Source organism: Microtus pennsylvanicus, chromosome 3 (assembly GCF_037038515.1).
Source record: "Microtus pennsylvanicus isolate mMicPen1 chromosome 3, mMicPen1.hap1, whole genome shotgun sequence".
NCBI lineage: Eukaryota > Metazoa > Chordata > Mammalia > Rodentia > Cricetidae > Microtus > Microtus pennsylvanicus.
Genome location: NC_134581.1, coordinates 141385388 through 141402807, shown reverse-complemented (window position 1 = coordinate 141402807; position 17420 = coordinate 141385388).

Genomic DNA, 17420 nt, shown 5'->3' with positions numbered 1-17420 from the left:
TGCATGTCCAGACCTATGTGTAGACAGGAGTGGCATGAGTTGTTGCTGGTGCCCTCCTGTGAGGCTGTTGCCCTCCTGTGAGGCTGTTGCCCTCCTGTGAGGCTGTTGCCCTCCTGTGAGGCTGTTGCCCTCCTGTGAGGCTGTTGCCCTCCTGTGAGGCTGTTGCCCTCCTGTGAGGCTGGTGCACGTGTCCTGCTCAGTAGTAAGTCACTTTGGTGTCTGGATTACAACCCGAAGCAAAGTAAGGAAACGGACCCTCCAACTTTGGGGTGCAAGAAGCACAAGCTCGTCATGCCATCTGTTGGGGGCTGTTTGACAATAAGCTGCCTTGTCTCCTGTGTGCATAAGTTTGTCCACTGTTCAAACCTCTAGTGTATATAAGGCCCCTCCATCTTTGGTGTCAGTAGCTCTAACCTCTGGTGTACATAAGGCCCCCTTTGGTGTCAGTAGTCGTGAAAACCACACAGGGCTGTGGCATTGGGATTTGGTTCCCCTATGTCTCAAAGACAGAAGGCAGGAGCTGCTTCCTGGGGCTGACTTTGGGGGTTCTATGATGCAGCATGAGTACCCTAATACCAGGAGCAGAAGACCAGCCTTGTGAAGATGGCGTTTATGAGCTGCATCCTCACCTGGGGCAGGGCCACACTTACTCAGACTTAATGTCTAATGGTGTATACACATAAGTATAGTTTAAAATATATATTCATTAGCCCCAGGCATCCTCTTGTCTCTGTCCCCTAAGTGCGTGTGTTCCAGCTGTGCTAGCACCTCCACTTCATGGTTCCAGGTGGGTTTGGGGGATCAAACTTCAAGTATTCCTACCCACTGAGCTATCTCCTCAGTTCCAAGGTCTAATTTTCAATTAATGCTAATTAGGATTAGGAAATATTTATGTGGACTTTGAAAATATTGGGAATGTAGTCGATTATTTCTATCACAGACATTTAAAAAATATTTATAAAATATATTAAAAAATTGTTTCTCTGTAGTTTTTGAGCCTGTCCTGGAACTAGCTCTTGCAGAGCAGGCTGGCCTTGAACTCACAGAGATCCGCCTGCCTCCGCTCCCCGAGTGCTGGGATTAAAGGAGTGCACCACCACCACCCGGTTTAAAGTACTAAAATTTTAACAACTGTACAATCGTGCATAAACGAGTGTTTAATAATTTATTAATTCAGCCCTGTTTGGGTTTCCAAGTCTCATGTTTCAAATTCTTTCCTATAAACAACACCAGCATGAGCATCCTCGCATCCCCCTGGAGTGTTTTCTGGTTGAAGGGGGACACTGTGGTTAAAAGGAGACAAGCTGTTTGCACCTTCGGGACGGAGCCTGGGAGAGCGACACCTGCCGGCAGAGCTCGAATAGCCTCAGTGGTTGGAGGGTTGGTCCCACCTCTAGACCTGCGCTTGCACAAGCTCTTTCCTCTGTCTGGGCCTCAGTTTCTCCATCTATGCTAATAGGAGTTTGACTAGCGGTTTTCTCAGACCGGGGAAAAGCCAGCTTCCCTCACTTTACACTCTGTCCTTGAGACCGCTCTGCCCCCTGCTGGTCGGCGGCCGCATGTCAGAACCATCCCAGACTGGGGACACTGACAATCCTCTGGATTTCTGTTGCACCCTGTTCCCAAGTTCCCCTTTGTGCCACGGCTGTTGGGGGCTGGCGGTTTGTCTCTAAAAAATGTACAAGTGTCCTTAGTTTGCTTTCGGTTGCGATAAAGACACCATGACCCAAAGCAACGTTGGAATGAGAAGGTTTGTCTTACCCAGCTCGATCACAGTCCATCACGGAGGGAAACGGGTGTAGAAACTCAAGGCAGGAGCTGAAGCAGAAGCCACAGAACGATGGTGCTTACTGGCTTGCTACCCATGTATTACACGACTCAGGACCACCTGCCCACGGGTGGCATCACCCACAGTGAGCCAGGCTCCCACCTCAAAACTAGCCAAGAAACTGCCCTCTCCACCTCCTGTCTCCAGGTCACTCCGAGGGAGGCGGTTTCTCAACTGAGGTTCCTCTTCTCAAATAACTAATTTGTGTCCACTTGACAAAACACTGACCAGGACAACAGGCTGTAAGGGGGCAGAAGAACAGGCCACCAGTTCAACCATGGAGCGCAGAGAGACACAGACACCTCTGGATGTTTAGTTATTTGACTCCCAATGGGCCTTTCAACCCACTGGTTTAGAGAAAAGACCCCAAATCTTTGTGTATCTGGTTGAATAGTGTCACTCTCCATGACTAAATTATACACCTAGAATATGTGACTTTGACATGGGGCATAAGACGTTTAGATGATGCCATACTAGAGGGTCAAATAATGGTGGCCTGAGAAAGAGGCCCATGAGGCCTAGGGAAAAGCCAGGGAAGATGGAGGCAGAGACTACAGGGGAAGTGACAGATGATGCCAGGAGCCATTGGGAGCTGGAGAGTCCAGCAGAATCTTTCCCTAGAGTTAAAATAACATGGTCGGCAGACACCCCGATTTTAGCTATCCAGAATGGAGGGGGGCAGTAAGTTTCTATTGTCTTTGAGCCAAGCAGAGTGTGACAGTTTGTTGTGAAGCCACAGCAACCCATAAAGCAGAGACTCTGAGGGGGAGGGTGCCCGGAATCGTACTTCCAGCTGAGTGGATGGCGGTGAAAGGCCTGCACTGTCACCTCCTCTCTGCTGCCAATGGCAGTAGGACCTTGGATGAGTCCCTTGCCCTCCCTGGGCATTGGTTTCTTGGTCTGGATAGGAAGGCGTTGGACTAACCGAGAAGTTCTCAAGACAGGGTTTCTCTGTCGCTTTGGAGCCTGTCTTGTAACTTGCTCTGTATACCAGCCTGGCCTCAAACTCACAGAGATTTGCCTGTCTCTACCCCCCGAGTGCTGGGATTAAAGGTGTGTGCTACTACCACCTGGCTCTGCTAACTTCTTAAAATTGGATTGTGCCAAACCATTTTTTAAAAAAAGAATCTTATTTTTTTCAAGCTAAACACAGGACCCCATATATAAGGACTAGAACAGATATATAGGCCAGGCAGAGGGTCTGGGGAGTGGTGGAGCCCCATTCCAAGGTCACTGAACCTGTGCTGAGCTCTCTGCTGCCCCTTTGGCATTAAAACAGCTCGTGTGCATTGTCAAATGACCCAGGGATAAGACACCTTCAGTAACATTTAACTGGAATCTTTGCTAACAGCGTTTGTTTATGGACCTTCCATTTGGGCTCCAGTGGGGGCACGTGTACCCAATTCCCGGGGCTGCTGTAACAAATCTTCAGAAACCCAGTGGCTTCAGACAGCAATGGATTCTCTCACAGTCTTAGAGTCCAGAAACACAGAATTGGTTCTATGGGTTGGAAATAACAGTATGCCTGGGGCTACTCACCCAGCAGCAACATGGAGGAAGGCTTTAAGAGAGTCTTTCCCTGCCACTTCCAGCCTAGGCTTGTGTTTCCTTCCTTTCAGCCTCTGCCCCTGTGGTCATATCTCTATGATGTGTGTGTGTGTGTGTGAGAGATGAACATCCCTCACTCTCTTGTGAGAACACTGTGACTGTCATCAGGCCCATCCATCCACTCCAGAGAAAGGAGGAGTCTCTGATTCAGAATCCCCAATTTATTCTGATCATCCCACAAAGGCAAGACTTACAGAGAAGAGGGCCTGGTATCTTAAGGGCTTTTTCAGCCCACAGTGAAGGGTGTGTGTACAGCGAGTCTTGGCAGAGATCTGTTGTAATAGGAGCGGCAGGCTGCGTCCCCGGCACCTGGCCGCCCACTTGGCTAGCTTATGCCCTGAAATAATTACACGGAAACTGTATTCTTTTAAACACGGCTTGGCCCATTAGTTCCAGCCTCTTATTGGCTAGCTCTTACATATTAATCTAACCCATTTCTAATAATCTGTGTAGCCCACGAGGTGGCTTACCAGGGAAGATCTTAACCTGTGTCTGTCTGGAGTGGGAGAATCATGGTGACTCCTTGACTCAGCTTCTTTCTCCCAGCATTCTGTTCTGTTTACTCCGCCTACCTAATTTTATGTCCTATTAAAGGGCCAAGGCAGTCTCTTTATTTAACCAATGAAATTAACACAAGACAGAAGACTCTCCCCCATCAGAGATCTGATCTGTCTAGCCCCCTTATACAATCTTGAGAACAAGACATGGGACACCCCACCCTGTGTGATGACTTCTTGGAGCATGGGGAGAGATGGGGACATAAATAGCACACAGGCAAGGCAGAGCCAGTTCAGACTGGCAGAGAGACACGAACTGTTAGTGGGGACACCGAGATAAGGTAGGCCCTTGGGGAGGACAGTGTAATTTTAGTCCTTTGTGTGGTCCACTTTTCTCACTCAGATCCTCATACACACCCTGGGGAGACAGAGAAAGAAAAATTATTATTACCACAAGTACCCTCTGTTGCCAGAGGTTTCTGTCCTACCTGGTCCTGCAGCCGTTCACAGAGGTCTACATTAATTATAAACTGGTTGGCCTATTAGCTCAGGCTTCTTATTAACTCTTATAATTTATATTAACCCATAATTCTTGTCTGTGTTAGCCACGTGGCTTGGTACCTCTATTAGTGAAATGTTCTCATCTTGCTTCCCCTGTGTCTGGGTGACGGCTGCAGACTGACTCTTTCCTCTTCCCAGAATTCTCCTGTTCTCATCACCCTGCCTATACTTCCTGCCAACCAGTTTATGATTAATGTGAAAAACGGGGGCAGGGGGAAGTGCTGTGGGACAGTGGTCTGGTACCCTGAAAAGATTGGTTACTTGTATTTTAATAAAATGCTGATTGGCCACTAGCCAGGCAGGAAGTAGTCTGCAGTCATCACCCAGATACAGAGGAAGCAAGATGTGAACACCTCACTGAGAAAGGTACCAAGCCACATGGCTAACACAGACAAGAATGATGGGCTAATTTAAGATGTAAGAATTAGTTAATAAGAAGCCTGAGCTAATAGGCCAACCAGTTCATGATTAATGTAGACCTCTGTGTGTTTCTTTGGGACTGAATGACTGTGGGGCCGGGTGGGACAGAAACCTCTGTCAACAGCCCTTCATTGTTTTAAAAGTGAGGCTGCACCAAGCACTGCAGGACATGTGGATAACACACATACACAAAACTAAAATCGCCCAGTTGTCAATCTCATTGCCCATTGCCATTACTTTAGTAAATTTCTTTCTTTTTTTTAATATTTATTTATTTATTATGTATACAATATTCTGTCTGTGTGTATGCTTGCAGGCCAGAAGTGGGCACCAGACCTTATTACAGATGGTTGTGAGCCGCCATGTGGTTGCTGGGAATTGAACTCAGGACCTTTGGAAGAGCAGGCAATGCTCTTAACCACTGAGCCATCTCTCCAGCCCCCGTAAATTTCTTTCTTCACGCGGTTTTGCTGTAGCCTGCTTTTTAAGGAAACCATATAAGGAATATTTTTCATCACTAGTGTTTTTTTTTAAACTAACTGTTAAACCAGATGTACAATATTCTACCACACACCACACTTTAGCCAATCCCTATGGTCCAGATGGCCTTTACCTCTTTTTCTTCTCTTTTTTAAAACGGCTACCAGCAGAGTCGGGTTCCAGTTCCTAACTTTTTACATCTTTGTTCTTACAGCCAATTATTTTCTCCAGACAGCTCCAAGGTGTGGCGCTGCTGTGGCCAAGAGCAAGCTCATTTTTGACAGAAATCCACCCTCTGTGGGGTCATCAGGCTGCCCCTCACAACAGTGTTAGGAAGCCCCTATAACTCCGCACCTTCACCAACACAGGCTTTGCCCACCTTGGACCCTTCGAGAGTTTGACTCTCCTCAAATGTATCTCTACCTTCATGAGGGATTTGAGACATTTTCCTGTGTCAGCAGGTCATGTCCATGGAAAGGTTTGGGCTTCCTTGACAGACTTGACAAAAACCATCCTGCTGTACTGGGATGGGATTTAGTTAGTGAGGAAGCTGAGGCCGCGCAGGCAAGGGACTTACTCAAGGTCACACAGGCGAGTAAGTCTGGAGCTGATCCACAGGCTCCGGCTTCGGAATCAGTCCTCTAGTATCTGCTGTGTCACGCTGATAGATGACCCTCTCCTGTGAGTCTCTGGGAGGAGAATTCAAGCCTGCCTTGTTTCAATTTAGTCTTGATTCTTAAAATAATCTATCCTGGAACATACAGTGGAGTTAGCAGAGAAAATATGTTCTGTCACTTACTGCTAAAGGAGCCGGAGATCCACGGCCGGCTGTGACCCTTTAAGAGTGCGCCCTCCGTCCTGATAAATCAGGTGCTGGAGGGCTGTGTGGGCAGGTGGTGCTGATGGCTGTGCAGTTCGTGCAGTTATTAGCAGACTGCCATGGCTGGAGACAAGCTGGCTCAGCGGGCACCAGGAGCACCTGGATACCCAACAGTGCTGGGGTGTCACCTACCTGCACAGTCACATGCTCCAGGGATGTCCCAGCCCTCCATTGGTTTCTGTCCTGTTGGCCTGTGGCCATTTACAATGCTGGGGTTGGGAGAAGGGGACAGGGTATCGGAAGAGCTGGGGCTACAATCTGGTTCTGTGTGGTTTCCCGTGTGATCCTATCAACCCCCAGCTTCCCTCTTGTCCTGCTTGTCTGGCTAGAAGACAAAGTGGGAAGGTTGTCTCAGGGAACTGTAAGTGATCTCAGCTGCTTGAGGGGTTCTCTTCTCTCTTTTCATCTGACGGATTGTACCTCAATTTTAGTGGGGCAGGTCTCTCAGTGTAACAACTAGAGAACTGGGTTGTCTGTGTTCTAGGGTTTCCTCTATTCCAGCTTCTTAAACCATAACCAGATGTGTGTGTGTGTATGTGTGTTGGGGGGGGTGGCAGCAGAAAAAGGTTTCCAAGTACTCAATGACCAAAATTTTATTCAAAAACTAAAGGTGATTGCACCCAGGGCGTTGACATCGTTGCAGCCTTGGTTCTGAACATATAACATGTGTGTATGTTATTATGCACATGATTTCATCCTGTGTAACGCCCCCCCAGCATTGCTGCCTGGGGCTTCTTTCTGAGATGATCGTATGTTAGGAAATTGCAGTGTTTTACGTTTTTAGAGAAGTATGATGGTTTAACTATGGAAAACAAAAACTCAGTATTTCCCTCCTGCCATTCCTCAGCATTTAAGAATCAAATTAGTTTATAATTTCATTGTGGTGTCTTAGCAAGCTGGATTCTAAAAGGTTGCTCTTTGACTTGTGGCTTGAGTATCATAAAATCATGACGTGAACTTTGACCTAGGGTTAGGACAGAATTTCCAACAACTTCTGAAATTGCCCTAAGCATATTTCTACATTTTTATACTGCGTATTTATTATGCAAAGCAGCATTATCAATACTTACAGCTATGAAATCAAAATACTAATCAACTCTGAAAAATGTTAATGATGCGTTATGTCCTACGATATCAAATATTCAGGCAGGATTTAATTCTTTCTGTAAAGATAAGCATATTCATCTCATTAGTATGTAAATTTGCTTTTGTCTTTAACAAATGGTAAAGTAATATGTACCTAAGGATTGCTTTAAGATATATTTCTTTATGATTTGTTGTCAGTAAATGCTTGATTTATATACCTACTTTATACACCAAGGTTTTTGAGTTTGCACACATTTCTTGGGTGGAAGGGGTCATGGATGGAGATGCCCATCCCATGGCTGCTCTTGTGCCCTTGTCCTGTCTCCTCAGGACCTCAGACCTACAGGCTGCAGCTCCCTTGCGCCCTGTTCCTGGCAGGACTCACCGTAGAAGTGAGAAAAATCTCAGCCGTCCTGACTTTTAAGGGATTCAAGAAAACCAACTCTCCTCCTATCCTGAAGCACCGCAAGGCTTCCTAACCCTCATGGCCATTTCTAGTCCATCTCTCACACAGCACCTTTTGTCCATGCCTCGTGTCTCCCTGGGCTCCCTGGGGAAGACTCAGGTCTCTTCCATTTTTAGAGCTCTCCAAATCCAAGGAAGGCTTTTGCTATCTCTGTAAGCCCTACTCAGACGGACAAGGGCGGAGTTCAGGGCTCTTCTCAGGGACTTCTCCAGCATCCAACCTTCATCCTTATTCTCTTCTCCCAGGTTTTTCCCCCCCTCTGGGGTGGACATATAGTTGACACCAACCAACAACGAACTGCTTTCAATCCCTCTGTTCCTTTCTCTATTTTTTTTTCTGACTCATTGTTCTGATTCTGCTAAAATCACCTCATTATCTAGATCATAGTTTGGTTGAACCAAGAGCAAAGGCCGTGGGCTAGATGGTCTATTCAGTGGTTAAGAGCATACACTGGTCTCCCAGAGGACCAGGGTTCAGATCCCAGCATCCACAGCAGGCAGCCCACAGCTGCAGGTAACTCCAGCTTCAGGGGTCTAACACCCTCTTCTGGACTCTACAGGCACCTGCATTCAACGTGCACAGACCCACACAGAGACACATATACACATAATAAAAAAAACAAATATACTTTTTATCTATTTATTTATTATGTATATAACATTCTGCCTCCATGTATGCCTGAAGGCCAGAAGAGGGCATTACAGGTGTTTGTGAGCCATCATGTGGTTGCTGGGAATTGAACTCAGGACCTCTGGAAGAGCAGTCAGTGCTCTTAACCACTGAGCCATCTCTCCAGCCCCCAACAAATATACTTTTTAAAGATAGCAAAAGCTTTAGGAAAACACGGGAGGAAGACCCCACCTCATCCCTGAACATTAGCCCTCCACAGTGAGCCAGAGGACCGGGAGGCTGGGTGGCACAGGACAGACCTGGGCTGACCTTGACTAGCCATTGGCTTTTCTCTGGAGCCACACCCTGATGCCAGCTTGCCTTCAGGTGACACCATCTTCCTGCTTATGCTTCCTAGTCCTTTTGCCTCTTCTCTAAGATCATATCGTGGGTATAACCCTGTCCATATTCACGTAATGCCACTGATAAACACCCACACTGAAGACATGGTTCAGGGGAGGGTAAGGGAGTATGCATTCTCCAGCATGTGCCAGCATCAGAGCCTACCCTGGACACACACTTAATGATCTGTAGAAATTCTTTTGCTGCTTCTGTTTATTAGTGTACTAGTAGTGCATCTATCTATCTATCTATCTATCTATCTATCTATCTATCTATCTATCTTTAGTTACAGGATCTCACTGTGAAATCCTCGCTGGCCTGAAAATCACAGAGATCCACTCCTGCTTCTGCCTCCTGGATGCTAGGATCTTTTTTTAAGGTTAGGAATACCGTGCTATGGTTTGACTATGGTACCCCATCCACCCACATAGAAACTAATAGCGGAGTTTAATCCTCACCGTGAGATAGGAAAGGAATGAAAAATCCCCAGCCACAGTGGTTACAGGTAATACCACTTGGGTGTGGTTAGACCTGGATAGGATGTTGTGGTTACAGGTGATGCTATTGTAGTTAGACCTGGAGAGGGTGTTGTGGTTACAGGGATACCACTTGGGTGTGGTTAGACCTGGATAGGATGTTGTGGTTACAGGTGATGCCATTGTGGTTAGACCTGGAGAGGGTGTTCTGGTTACAGGGATACCAATGGGTGTGGTTAGACCTGGATAGGGTGTTGTGGTTTGAATCTAAAAGTTCCTCATGATTTGAATGCTTGGTTCCTAGCTGGTGGCCTTAATTTGGGAGGTTCTGGAAACTTTGGGACACGGGGCCTGGCTGGAAGAAGTGGGTTATTGTGGAGGGGTGCTTGGGGGGGGTAGATTATTCTAGGATCCTTCCTGCCTCTCTGCTTCGAGTCTACTGTGATGAGACTGCTGTGTTCTGCCATGCCTCCCTGCATTGAAGGACAGAACCCTCTGAAACCATGAGCAAGGATAAACATTCCAACTAGATTACTCCGTCAGATGTTTGGTTACAGCGATGAGAAAGTACTTCCCAGGCCAGCCAGAGGTTGACTACCGGTGGCTTCATAAGAAGAGACACACTTATACTCCCTGTCTCTCGCACAAGAAGAGACACACTTATACTCCCTGTCTCTCGCACAAGAAGAGACACACTTATACTCCCTGTCTCTCGCACAAGAAGAGACACACTTATACTCCCTGTCTCTCGTAACATGATGTCTGGGTCATCTCAAGACTCTGAGGATGAAATGGTTATCACCAGATTCTGTCCCTCAGCTTTGGACTAGAGCTGTGAGCCAAAATGAAGCTCTTGTCTTTGTAACTTGCTGTCTGCGTCACTGTGTCATGAGCAAGAGAAGCGACCAGGGTGGACTCTGAGATGAGTAGAGAGGGAGATGATAAAAATCGTGGCCCATCCGGATGACAAGGGAAAACTCTTCTTAATGTCTTGAAGCCTATCACTTTCTGTACATTAATTTTTCATTTTTACAGAGAAGGAACCAGGCTGTAGGGATTATTTTAAGTTATGATAATTCTAAAATCTTTCTGTTCTTTTAAGTATAGATCTGTGACAGCCACCTGGTAGTCCAGGAGGTGCAGAAATGTAGCTTAACCACCTCGCCTTATTGGACATTGCCTAATTTTGTTCTGCTGAACAATATGCAACTTCCCACTAGCGACACTTCGGTGGCTGTCCTTGAGACCACTCTTCACATAATATTAGTACGTTTCCCGGGTAAATACATTAGGAAGTGTGAGCAGGAGGCAGCTGCTTTTAAGTAGACCCGCACTGTCAGGCACTGGCCTTTTGATGTATGCTGGAAACAGATCCAGAGAGAAGGGTAAGGGCTGGCTGTTAGGTGCGGGGCTTGGTAACCTCCTGGCTGCTTTTCTCTCTAGGAGTGGGTGGCACAGGCAAGGAGATAACCACACTCTGGAGCACAGACAGCAGGCATTTCATAGAGGAACAATAGTATTTTGCTTTGGAGATATTGGCCAGTTGGCAAAGGCTGGGCCATTTTGAATCAGTTTCACTTCCACCAAGCTTTCGAATTTCTGCCAGAGTTTAAGACCCCCTGGGCTTGGAGATCCAAAACCTTTTTAAGGACAGGTGAATCTCTAACGTTATTGCCCTTTCTGTTCCTTGAGATGAGGGCTCGCCCTTCCTTCCTTTCTTCCTTTCTTCCTTCCTTCCTTTCTTTTTTTTTCTTTCTTTCTTTCTTTCTCTTCCTCCTTCCCTCCCTCCCCCTCTCCCTTTCTACTCCCTCCCTCCCTCCTTCCCTCCCTTTCTTTTTTGGACTTGGAATCATGTCCATGTTTAGGATATTTAAAAATGCAGCTTGGCCTTGAGGGTGGACCAAGCTGGGCTTTTGGAAGGGGGATCTGATGGATTCTGTGGCGGCAGACCTTTTAAATCACTGAAGCGTGCTGGCTGAATTTTAAAAAATAATTGTCCTTTTTAATGATGTAAAACATGTCATCAAAATTAAAAAATAAACACATTTTATTACTTCCCCAGCCCTTTCCTCCTCCTTCCCAGGGCCAGATGGGGATTGCTCGGATATTTCTGGTGTATTTCACATATTTAATAACGCCCTTGGAGGTTCTTTCAGACATGGTGAAAATATGGGATTGAACTCTGCTTATAGACACTACCCACAGGAAAGCCTCTCTCTCTCTCTCTCTCTCTCTCTCTCTCTCTCTCTCTCTCTCTCTCTCTCTCTCTCTCTCTCTCTCTCTCTCTCTCTCTGTGTGTGTGTTACTGAAGTGGGAGCGTATTATTTTAGAAGCAGCTGGGACTTCAGGTCAAAAGGCTTGTACTTTTATATTGAGCAACAAAGGAAATCTTTCTCATCCTCCCCACCCCCCACCCCGCGCCTTTTGGGGAGTGGGGGAGGTGAGAGTCAAGCCAAGTGCAGCTTCTTCAACAGCTCAGCTCTGGCTACCTCTCTGGAGCTGCTGCGAATGCAAGAAAATAATTAAAGCTTTAATTTATTTATACATCTTCTCTGCAGATATTATAGATCCAGCCACTGCCACTTGCTAATTGGTGCGCAGAGCCCGGGCTCGAGCGGGTGGCAGCTCCGAGGGCCGAGCGCCGGGTCCGCTAGGCCGCCGCCAGGAGGGGGTCCGGGACCCCCCGAGGCGAGGGACCCCCGGCCGGGCTGTCACCCCCGCGGCGGGAACAATGGCTGGCGGCCGCCGCACCTGGGTGATAGGCACCTCGGAGCCGCCACGGGACTGAGGACCTGACAGGCGCGCGCTGCCTCTTTAATAGACTGCGAGCGAGTGCTCCGGGAGAAGTCGGCGGCGGTCCCCGAGGAGCCATCATCAGGCGAGTGGTCCCCGGAGCAGGATTTATTAGCAGACAGGATGGGGAAGTTGATTAGCCTCAGCGGCTGAACGGACATCCTGTCAGCCGGGTCTCTTAATCCAATCACTTACCTGTCGGGGCGCTTGGCCGCCCGCCCCGCAGCCGCCTCCTGCCCTCCGCAGCGCTCAGCGGGACGCGGCTATCCTCTGCAGCTGCTTGGGACCGGGGACCCAGACTAAGTCCCCCAAGGTCCCGTGCTGGGCTCTCTTGCAGCGGATGCAGCCTCTACCGTATTCTGTCCTAGGATCTTCTGCTGAGCAGAAACTCACCCTTGGTGCTCCGTCCCTGTTTCCCACTCAACGAGATGCCGCTTGTGGTCTGTTTTCATTTGACCCAGCTCCGTCCTGTGTTGATGCCGCTCTTTAAGGCAGCGGTTCTCAACCTTTATAGCCGCATATCAGATATGTACATTACGATTCATAACATTAGCAAAATTACAGTTATGGAGTAGTAGTAAAATACTTTTATGGTTGAGGGTCACCACAACGTGAGGAACTGTATTAAAGAGTAGCAGCACTAGGAAGGTTGAGAGCCACTGCTTGAGGATTCTGGCAAACTAACACCTTCCTTTTTCCTGAACTTCTGTTTACAGGGTCAAACTACAGTGGATGCCTCTCTCTCTCTCTCTCTCTCTCTCTCTCTCTCTCTCTCTCTCTCTCTTCTCTAATTTTTAATTTTACAATATTTTCAATCACATTCTCTCTCAGATCCCTCCCTCCATCCAACTTCATGTTCTTTCTCTTTCCTAATAATTAAAAGCTAAATAAAAAAGTGTGTGTGTGTGTACTCTCCATGAGAAATAAACAAAAAGTGTGTGTCCACTCCCCACAAGAAATAAAAGACTGAAATCTGCTTTGTGTTGAGCACGAGACCGGCAAAGCTCTTTTTCTTTTCTTTCTTTTTTAACCATGCTTCTGGTTGGAAAGCTGGCTCACAAGCCCCAGGCTCCTCGGCAGCGTCTCCCCTCCCTCCACGGCCTTAAGTTCAGATGAAGAATGTGCCTCCATCCTACCTCTATTGCTTCCAAGCTCTACCCTTGGCCAGGTGACCTCATCTGAGACTCCAGCCTCAGTGATGACATGTCCCTTAAAGGACTGTCCAGAGGACAGAGAAGGACTGGAGGAGCTACCGGGTGCCTGGTGCAGAGGCTCTGGTCCCCCCCTCTATAGGGTCACTTTGTGTGCTTTACTCTCATCAGTAGACTGAGTTCACCAGAACAGGAGCCAGGCTTTCCTCTTCTTCTCCCTTCATGCTTCCACCGCAGTACCGGGTACAAGGCTGTGCAGACAACATGGCCGAGAGTCGGTTGAATGAATGACGGCCCATGCTGTGCACCAACTGGCAAATCGTCTCTTTGAGTGACTTGCCAAGCCCGATCTTGGGCTAATGTGAGCAGTGAGGAAGCAGGAGAGTGAGGGGCAGGGGCTCATCCACTTTCAAGGGGCCGACATTGAGATGTGAGTTCTCCTCAGCTCTTGTCAAGAGTTTAGGAATTCAGACCCTATTGATTCGCTGCATCTTCAAAGCCATCAATCATCATTAAGAAACAAGACCTGAGAGCCCCAGGATGGGGTGGCTGGCACTGGGTAATAGAGGATTTTAGACGTGCACGAACCACACACACACACACACACACACACACACACACACACGTGTGACAGACAGACACAAAGAAAGAGATAAACATAAACCATAAACACACACACATATGTATAGGCAGGGAGGGAGAGAGGGAGGAAAGGAGAGGGAGGGAGGGAGAGAGAGAGAGAGAGAGAGAGAGAGAGAGAGAGAGAGAGAGAGAGAGGAAGAAAGTTGGCTAAGACAAGCACAGAATACCTAGCCCACTAAGAGGGGATGAATTCAGAGGACTTACAGAAACCAAACACAACAGAATGCATTTTAAATTGGACTTCCTGGCTGCAGGCTTTTGTAGTTGACTACTTCTGTGGAATCTGACTTGGGAAATGCGGATCCTGAGCTTTCTCCCCCTGGGCCCTGCCATCTCCCACTGATTCCACCTTTTACTGATCAGTCTTGCCTGGGTGAATGTCAGCGTCAATGATCTCTACTAGTTCAGGCCATCTTTATTTTTTTTAGACAAACAAACAAACAGAATACTATTTCTCACGCTACTGTTGGGAGCAGTGAGACCCCAGATCCTGAATTTCTTGTTCTCCCCTGGTCTGAGTGCCTACAGCTGCTCTGAGCATGAGACCTTCAGGAGTTCCTGATGGCAGGAGAGTGGTTTCTGGTGGGTTTGGCTGGGGTGTGGCTATCTTTATATAATCTGAACACGATAAAGGGGGCATTCTTGGGGAATTCAAGGATGACCCGTGTCGCTGTCTCTCCGTCTGTGTGCGTCTGTCTGTATTCTCAACCTCCAGCCTCTTGCCCGAAGTTCGAGAACTGGGTTCAAGCACACAGAGCGCAGACACTGGGGCGCGGTGCGCGGCAGGCTACAGCTTTCCCATGCTTTATTTCTCAAGTGTATCTTGCAATGTCTGGGCAACGTGGGTGAGGGGGAACACAACAAGGAGGTGGAAATTCAACCTCAGTTTCTTCATCTGTCAAATGGGTATGATATTTAGCCTACCACCATGGGAGGAGCAGTTCAAGATTAAAACTAAGGTAATTGATAGAAATATGCTTTCAAAGCATAGAACTGTACAAAACCACACAAAATTGCTATCATGAAATTACGCCTAAAATTAGTGTTGGGCCCTGGGAAGCTGAGGTGGCTTTCCTGCCCTAAGTAAGGACATGGGCTAATGGAGAAAAGATGTGAGTACATTGGCTGCCAGGACACCAGGCAGAAGGAAACTGGGACCTCGGTAGGCACGGGCGAAGTGCTGGAAGATCAGCCCTCCTGGCAGAGGCAGCACAGTGTTGCCTCTTGAAGAGACTTGGATTAGACTGGTTGAAGAGCCGCAAGCAGAGGAGACAGTGAGTGGGATGCCAGGCAATGGAAGGTGGGTGGTGTGGTTCTGGTAAATGGGGGAGGGTCCTTGTAACACCCCACCCTCCCCACGCACCAAGTACAGTCCTGAATTGCAGACCCCTGGGGCTCTCAGCAAGGCAGAGGCAAGGTCTGAGATGCATTCCAGAAACGGTGGAGACATAGGTGAGTGTTCACAAGTGCATGTGCACCCGGAAAGAGGACTTTTCCAAACCGCAGCGTCGTCTCTTGCATCAGGGTCAGTGGAGGGACAGACTGCACGAATGGACCCTTCCTTGAGAGCTGCCGTGGAGCCAGATGCTGTACTAAGAACTGGCTTGATGTCTTGCTCCTTCGCTTCCAGCGGTGCAAACCTATTTTAAACTGGAGACAGTGATCCTGGTAGTAAGAATTTGCATGGTTGGGTACTGTACTCAATCTTATTTCATCCTCCTGATTCAATTTGAGTAGAGAGATATTACCGCGCTCTCCAGTGTGGGAGACTGAGGCCCACGCTGTTACCCTTTGTGAGGTATAGCGTCCCTTTTGGGTATGTTTGGGAGATGCGTGCTGCATTCTAGACTTTCGCAGACAACACCTCAGCGCCAGCACAGAGCTCAGGGGAGGAAGCAAGCTCTACAGACTCAAGGGCCAGCCAGTCAGGAAGGTCAATCATATTACTGAAGGTGTGGAGCTGGCACTATGAAGTACACAGAAGCCCTTTCACCTCCCACGCACTTACCTCTTTTGTTTGGTTTCTGATCCAAGGTCTCACTGTGTATCTCAGACTGACTTTGAGCTTGTGGGCGCCTCCGAGTCAGCTTCCCAAGTGCTGGGGTCACAGGTGTACCCCGCCATTTCTCACCTCCATCTGTATTTTTTGTTTCCAGTTTTACTCTAGGCATTGATGTTAGGCTTGCCCTGCCCCCTTCCAGGACCCGATGGAAGGGCTTCCTGGCCAGGGGTCCACAATGAGCCATGGTGCTGCAGTTTTGACTTTGTGCAGAACCCTGTTCTGGCCTCCTGAGGTCTCCTTGATGCAGGGGCTGCTTCCTGGGCCATTTTAGAAGTGGTCCTCACTAGGGATGGGGAGAGGGAAGAGGACTGTCACCATCACACTTCCTGCCTCACCTGCCCAGCCCATGGACACCTCCTTCAGTGGGCAGAGGTGGGCCAGGACGTGGCCCCAGTAAGGAGAATGAGTTTTCTCAGATGAGAATTCCACTGTAGAGGAGGCTCCTGCCGTTTCCAGGATGGCTATAGCTCCACCGCTTTGAGCTGCAGGCTAGAACTTGAGCTGTGGAGGTAAAACAAGGAGCTGGGACCCAGAGCTGAAGGGATGAAACCAGGATTTGCCTGCTATCTCTGAACTGTGGCGGAGGCACAGCAATCAAGGGCCAGTGCTTGGCTGTTTCACAGTGCAGAAGTGGCCTGGCCTGAGTCTGAAAATACTTGGCACTGTGACAAAGCCCTTCTAGGCCGCTGCCTGGACTTCTTTGTGCTCCTGTCCACCCCAGACTTTAACCCCTGACCCCTACTCTTTAAGAGATATCAGAAGAGGGGCAGGTGATTCCTCATGGGAGGGGTAGACAGGGCTGTGTGGTCATGTGACTCTGGCTGGCTGTGCTCAGTGGGGTGGAGGGAGAAGCGGGGTAGTGGTTTGGGAGCTAGGCAGGGTTTGAGTTCTCTCTACCCAAGGCACAGAGCAGGTGCTCAGGAAATGGGTTGTCAAGCCAGAGGGCAGCAGAGTGAGGGACAGAGGAGAGGAAACAGTGCCAGCTAAGGCCTAGAAATGGTTGAATGGGGAGGAGGCTACGGAGAGAGGATCAGAAGCACAGGCCTGGCAGCTTCTTCTCTCCTTGACATCTTTTAGTGTTCTAGGGCATCTCAGATGGCTAAGAAATACATTTTTTTTCTTAAACCTGATTCTCCCAGGGGCCCCTGCTGCTCCTTGAACTGCCTGAGTCTTCAGATGCCTGCACAAGCTCCTTGGTGTTTGTTCTGCACATAGAGGGGGCTGTTGGCAGCTTCTGAGAAGGAGCTCTATGAACAGGCAGCGCCCGGTTCAGGAAGATGCTGCTGCTGCCTGGGTGGGGCAGAGTCCTTGAAGCAGGACAGCTTGAGAACTGTCCATCTTCCTCTGCTCCCATCTATGCCCTCTGCCTGTCCACAAACCCAACAGGGAACCAGTGGTAAGCAGTTCTCCTCTGAGATTCAGGACCAAGGTACAGATGGGAGGAGGGACGGTACAGATG